At 31.6% G+C, this 7,463-nt stretch overlaps 1 long non-coding RNA gene across 1 annotated transcript; it reads left to right on the top strand.

The window, feature by feature from the left end:
• Positions 1-280: 280 nt before the first annotated feature.
• Positions 281-7,435, top strand: LOC101494901 (uncharacterized). The gene is made up of 5 exons (XR_190571.3): positions 281-343; positions 761-829; positions 6,019-6,077; positions 6,583-6,788; positions 7,281-7,435. It is a non-coding gene; the product is annotated as an uncharacterized lncRNA (long non-coding RNA).
• Positions 7,436-7,463: the final 28 nt, after the last annotated feature.

The following is a 7,463-nucleotide window of genomic DNA, read 5'->3' on the forward strand; positions in this document are numbered from 1 at the left end:
TTTGAATGGTTAATTGGACATAAATATATATACTTTAATTTCTATTTCACTTTATTGTACTTTTTACGTCTACTAGAGAGGATATACTAAAAGTAAAAACTCTTAGGTTTTTACTTATTTTATCCGTTTCCTAATGAAATTTATGAAAATAAAATAATTTTGCAAATGATTATATTTGAGATTTCTACCTGCAATGTACTAATATTTGTAATGGTCAACTTATTATTAGGATTCCTCTGTGGCGCTGTTTCATTAAATATTTGTTTATTTGGTTTTATTAATAGCTTTATTTTGTACAGGTGGTCTTGCTGGGCAATCTTTTATTTCTCATGTCACTGCAAAGGTAATATGCCGTGATTAATTTAGACTGATACTACTGTTGTTTCTGGGGAGGCTGGTTTCTTCATTTCAATCCAATGTAGTTTTTCATTAGTGTGAAGGACTAAAATCCTTCAAGCTCAAGTTGATTGGCAGAAGCTGGCTTATAAATAGTTTTTATGATTGGATGATGTGAAAATGAACTTTTGATACTTACATTAAATAAGATTATTATTTTTATTTCCTTGTGGTTCTTTATTGTTTTATTTTTTAGTTGTCTTCTTGTGGAGTGTAGGATATTCTATCCTCCTTCCTTTTTACATCTCTTCTTTCTTGCTGAATTTATTTTTCTATAAAACTCATTATTGGCATCACTTATCTATGACGCTTCATCGGAATTTATGATACCAATTACTACTAATATTTATCCATCTTCTTTCAGATTCTTGATAGCATTCAAGTGGACATACGGAATTTACATTTTGTGTATAGCGATGTGCAAAATGATCTGGTAAGTTTATTTATGTTAGTTAGAATAATGGTTATACTTGTAACCTATGAAATCCAGATATGTAGTACGACAAGGCACAGGTACGATATGACACAGATACTGGGATACGAGAAATTTATGAAATTCAGGATACAATACAACCTAAATATGTCAGTAAAATTATATAGAAAAGCTTATATAGATGCACAAAACTTATAAAGAAAGAGACATTGATCATTCCACAATAATATATAGCTATGATGATCAAAATTTACTAAAAGATGTTTGGGATCAAAAAATAATCATGTCTTTGCCTATAACAATATGTTTTAACCCTTATATTGGGATATAAAGAAAAACATCTTTAGGGAAATTCAAAACAAGGTTAAAAAAAATGGTTGGTGTCTAAGGAATATCAGGAAGCATAAAAAAGTATCTGAGAAGTATTAGGAAGTATCCATAATTAAAAAAAAAAAAAAATCGAAACCTATTTTGACACGTATCCAGTAGTATTCGACGTCACTATTAAGAAAAGCATCTTTAGGGGAATTCAAAACGAAGTTCATAAAATAATTGTGTGTCTAAGGAATATCAAGAAGTATCGAATGTGTCTGAGAAGTATTAGGAAGTTTCTGTAAATTTGTTTGGCTTAAATGCACTTTTAGTCCCTCTATTTTGCCCAGATTTAACTTGTAGTCCTGTTTTCAAAATCTGGGTTTTGGTCCTCCTATTTAACATCTTTTGGGGTTTTGATGGTCCTCCTTCAGTTTTTATGATATGTCACTTTCATATATGACGTGGCACTGATTAGTTGGATAAAATGTTTTCCACATCAACACTTTATTTGTGTCATTTTTATTAATTAATAACTAGAGGTCCACAGTTTGATGCACGGGTAGTTTAAAAAATTTATATGCGAAAATAAAACAATAATATAGTAATCTTAGTTTTCAAATGTAATAGCAAAAAGAAAACAAACATCTAAAATGAACACAAATAATATAGAACAATCTATTTTACATTTTAAAATACTTCTTTATAAACTACATTTGATTTAAAGTTTGAATCTAGACCTTCATCATCAACTATCAATATTTTCAAATCCTTCCTTGATGTCACTCTTGAAATTGCAACATGTAGATGTCCATGTGAGAAAACATGTTGTGAAAGATAAACCCTTATATGCTTTAAGGATTTTCCCTGACTTTTATTAATAGTCATTGCAGTCATACAGAAATGAATGTCAACCACTTTATTTTTGCAGTCATACATAACTGAATATAATGTCATGCAATCCATTCAATTTCTTTAATTTGGCCAACTGCATGATATGAATGACTGGTCTAGCATCACCGCACCTTTCAAGAAACTGTTGAATATATTCAACATAGACACCCCATAAAGTGCAATTGACCCTGACATTCGTAAGATTAAAGATTTAAGTGGTTACTTCTAATAATATATGGTCTAGACATTCCTAAGATTCAAGACTAAAGATTCAGCATAGACACCCCCCCATCAAGTGTAATTGACCTTGACATTCTAAAGATTAAAGATAAGAATGACGTTTTTTTTAGATAATGATTAGGGCTCATAATGGTCATTACTTGAATGTAAAGTCAAGTGGTTACTTCTAATAATATATGGTCTAGAGTAGTAGAGTTTATAGGATCTCAATTAAGCATGATTAATAACTAATCATTTAGGCGGCTTCACACGGAAAACATTGCTATTGGCTGAATGAGGTGGTTGATCAGTAAGGTTTCTAGGCAATGATTACATTTTAGTAGTTATTAAGTAGGTTATAGTTATTATAGGTAGTTATGATTGTTTGATTTGGATTTTAACATATTTTTTTTTTTGTAGCTTATTTGACACATGTTTCTTTCTTTCTTTGTATGTGGAATTGGCACCAGTGTTTTGTGTATAGAAGATATAGGATTATCGTAGTAATAATTGTGTTTTAATAATTAAATATATTATTTATTATATTTAATTTTTTTAAATAAAATTATTTATAAAATCAGAGTTCGTTGTACATTTTGAATTTCTCAATCAGTTTTAATGGGTGTTAATACTTAATTAAACTTAAAATATTTGAGTTTCAAATTGGCATAGTTGTTTGTTCCTTGTTCTCTGGATTGTGATTAATGGTGGAGAAGAAGAGGCACACATGCTTGAAGTTACAGATCAGTGAAGAAGCAATATTCGTGAAGGGCACTTGGTTTGATACCCACTTTAACCTCTCCATCATCGATGGCTTCACTGCTTGGTACTACTAATCACTAATGTTTTCCGTTCCGCTACCCACCTCCATTTTTATGTCAAAACAATATTCAAGTTTTGATTTTGATTATGTGGTTATTGAACCTAAATTTGTTTGAGGAAGAAAAGAGAAGAACAAGAAATCCAAAAATTTAGGGCTTGTAGAACATAAACCAATAAATTTTTGGTTTGAGGAACATAAATCCAAAAAATTGAGAGAATTCAGATTTGTGGTTTTAAGCTTCTGATCACTTCATTGTTATTTTGCTCACGATCTGAAGTTGAAGAAAATAAACCAACTTGGTTTCTGAACTAACCAACCCATCTTAAACTCATCACACCAAGATTTATCTAGAAAAGAAGGAAAAAAAGGGACAAAATGGACACACCAAGAACAAGACAAGGTTTAAGAAGGGAAAAAGCGAACAAACCAAAAACCTAGATCTATTGTTTGAAGATTGACTAGAGCGATGATGATAAAGGATGGGGTTTGATAATGGGGGAGGTATCAACTATGATGGTGATGATGATGAGAAGGTTGACTAGAGTGATGATGATGATGATGAGTTGTGCGAAGGTGATGATGGGTGATGGTGATGATGAAGGATGGAGTTTGATTTGGGAGGGCGGATTTTGATTTCTCATATTAGGGTTCAGTTTAGGGAAAAAATCTATTTTGGATTATGTTTTATAAATCAATCTTATTTTTGAAATTTTAAATATAATAACATTACATAAAATAAATTTATAAATTAATAATAATGAAATGGAAATCAGATGCTGATGTGGCCTCAATTTTTTCCAACTCACTAGTGCCACATCACTGTCAAGTCATTAATGACTTAGCTGCGTAATAAGATAGTGGGGGACCAAAAAATACCTTGACATGTGAAAAATGGGGACAAAAAATCCTGACTAAAAGTTAAATTTGGACAAAATAGGTAGACCGAAAGTGTATTTAAGCTTTTTTTTAAAAATAAAATAAAATAGGATACTTTTTAGACATGTATCTAGTCAAAGATGGATCCAGAAGTTTGGATTAGTGGAGACAAAATCATATATTATAAATATTTATGTAAAAAATACACATCAATACATAAGTGGTAAAATACTGATATAATGATCACTAAGCAAAAACTTGGAGACTACATCTAGGATATCATTTTATACCCACTAAATTGGAGACATTTCTTACTAACTATATTTCTTTATGTTTTAGTATTTTGAAATGGGAATTATATGATTTTTTTTTTCATTTTCAATACTATCAAATATATCTTTTAGTCTCAATGTAACCAACAATAATTCAACAATTTATCTATCATATCGTTGAAAATTTGATTATTCACAAATAAAATTATTTAGTTATTTTTAGTGGGGACAATATTTAATTTTTAATAAGACAAACAAAATTATTCAACAGCTAGAAGCAAAATATACTAGTAAGTGGTGGCAGCAGCCCCCAATTGCTTTGCTGTAGATTTGTCTCCGTATCCAGTAGTATCCGATGTGTCTGATACTTTTCGTTTGTTTGAAGTATTTGGGCCTCATAGTTTGTAAGATCAATCTTACCATTTAATGACCCGTGGACTTTCCTGATTCAAGGGAAGATCACATCTTTATAGGATCTTGTTGAATTGCCTGATTTGAGCATGTGATCAAATTTTTTGTTCGATTTCACAAGCTGGACTGGAACAACAACCGAGTTTGTAGGTTGGATTTTCGACTTGGTTGCCTTGAACCTATTTTCTGTATTAAATAGAAACCCTATTCTCCCAGGGTGCTGCAATCATCTCTCCCTCGACTAATTCTGAGTTTCTCTCCTCTCTTGTTGGTCCATTACTTGCTCTCTTGGTTCTCTCTGTGATTGTTCTACACTGTGTGCCCCCCCTCTCTTGGTCCCATGACCTCTGATATGCACACCCTCTACCCCTGCTAACTGCAGGACATGCACTCACCCCATTAGACTGAGACCTAGACATAGTCACCTTTTTTCTATGTTGCCTCCGGTCACTTCGCTTGCTGTAGTTTTTCTTTTCAATTATTATTGAAATTAAGGTTTTTATGGGCGAATGGTCTCATTTAAGTTATTTTCAATTTAGGCTATGGAGAAGCTTCCGCAAGTTTGTATCTTTTTGGACCAGCAAAAATAGAATAAGTGTGATGAAGTAATAAACTTATGATAGGAATTAGTAAAGTTAATGACAATAACTTTTCATATTTTTCATATAAGGTGTTGTGATTTGAATTTGTTAATTAAATGGTTGTAGGGATATAAAAGAGTTTTTCTCAATCCATGCTAGATCAGATGTTTGGGGGAACCCAGTGGAATTGCCACAATTGTCACAGTTTCGGCTCAGATTTGGATTTTCGGACTATGCTGAGATTGTACTCTGCGGTTGAGAGTCATTGTTGCTCCGCAAAGCAGTGGCTGCTTCCTCATGGTGTGGTTCTTGCTCTAAGGAGATTAGGGCAACATATGCAAAAGCATAATGGGTTAAAGTTGGAAAAACCCATTTTTAGCTTGGGGGTATTAGAAGGAAAACCTAAAGGGAATGTGAAGACAATTAATTTTTTTAATGGATATACTAATGTTAAAATAAAAATATAAAAATACGATGTACTTGCTATAATATAATAAGAACAAAAATATAGAATATTTAAAATTCATATAACTCGATTTTATTTTTGGGATTGTGGTATGGACATATATGAGTTCAAACACATACATTAGTTTTATGAATTTTGTAGAATCTTATGATTCCACGTTTTACCATTTTATATCTCCTTTTTGAGTGTGCATAGAACACTATTTTGTTTTATCCATTATTTTCTTCAAATTAATATGGTTATGTTTCTTGCAATAAAATCTAGAGATCTTTAAGATTTTCTTGTGAAAGACTAACTTTGTTCGAAACTCATTTGTTTTCACTTCAATTTTCTAGGGGCATATTATGTTTGGGTTGAAGTTTTCTAACTTGACCATGAAGCAAAATCTTGTTGGGTAATACTCTCTTTGATCTCTTAATACTCTGGAACATTTCCTTTTAGTGTTTGCATCATTATCTTCTCTGGTTTTTGATTCATTTACTGAAGTGCTACTTCATAGGTAAAAACAGGTTTTTGGTTCGTGGTTAATTTTTCACCCTCATTGTTTATGGAACTAGTGTCCTTTATATTACATTTTTACCTGCTTTTCTAGTAATATTTCTGAATACAGTTTATCAACTAATGTCTTTTGCCAATGTGTAGTTATTTACAATTTAACCTCCAAATTTTGAAGTTCCAGTTGTAATTTTATTTTATTTATGTGTAATATCATTGTGTTAGAATTGTTCCTATTCTGGTTGAAGTGTTATCTTTATTCTGCAGGCAATTCTAAGTCTAAAAATTAAATTAACGCATGCAATTGATTGGAATTTGCTTAAAGAGGCGAATGATATGTTGACTTTTGAGATGTCAATTTACATGTCAACTGAGATTGACTATCTATTTTTCTTATATATCAGTTCTTCAAATGGAAGGGTGAGTGTGGCCCAAGAACAGAAAATTGTAGAGGTGAAAGGACTGGAAATTTATTCCAGTATGCCATAGTTCAATGGATTTGGTAATTATGAACACTATGGGTAACTCCTACTCAGCAAGCACTATAGGACCCGAAGGAAAACAATACAATTCAATATTAGCACCATTCGACGTGACCTTAATTCTTTCGGTATGGATATTTTGACCGGGTTCCTTATTTTTTAGTCCTGTCTGCAATACTCTGCTCATGCTCACTTTAAAGGTGTTTTTGTTGTCAGACATGAAGAGAGATTGGCATGCCCTGTTACATGATTCAATATCATAGGTTCTAGGTGTTTACATTTTAGTATTTCCTTTTGAGGATGTCATATCTTTTTATTTTGTACTCTCCACAAATTTCTTTTCTATAAAAGAAAATAGCTGTAATTTTTCTTGCAGAGTTTTATTTTATATTATTGTGATAATATGCAGATACTAGATACTGTAACATTTTCTTTTTTGAATATATTGTATGGTTACATTCATTGCTTAATAGAGGTCTATTGCATTCCCTCAGTTCAAATATTTTAGGGCGAGTTATTGATTATATGCATAACCTTCTGGTGTATTGTTTTTAGTCACTATTAAACTCATGGAAAAGCTTTTCTTCTTATTTAAGCTTTGTTTTCAATTTCTCCCGTAGGCTAACAGATCGCAAAAGCCTGATGACAATGCTGCTCAATATTCTGTTACTGCTGAACTGAGTGGTTTGGTTGGTACTTTATTTTTATTTCGAGAATTTGCTAATTTAAGCAGTGTACTCCTGCCCTACCTACTGCGATTATGAATCATTCTTATATTGCCTTTACTTATCAGGTTATATCCT

The sequence above is a fragment of the Cicer arietinum genome, unplaced genomic scaffold (genome assembly GCF_000331145.2).
Source record: "Cicer arietinum cultivar CDC Frontier isolate Library 1 unplaced genomic scaffold, Cicar.CDCFrontier_v2.0 Ca_scaffold_4003_v2.0, whole genome shotgun sequence".
Taxonomy (NCBI): Eukaryota; Viridiplantae; Streptophyta; class Magnoliopsida; order Fabales; family Fabaceae; genus Cicer; species Cicer arietinum.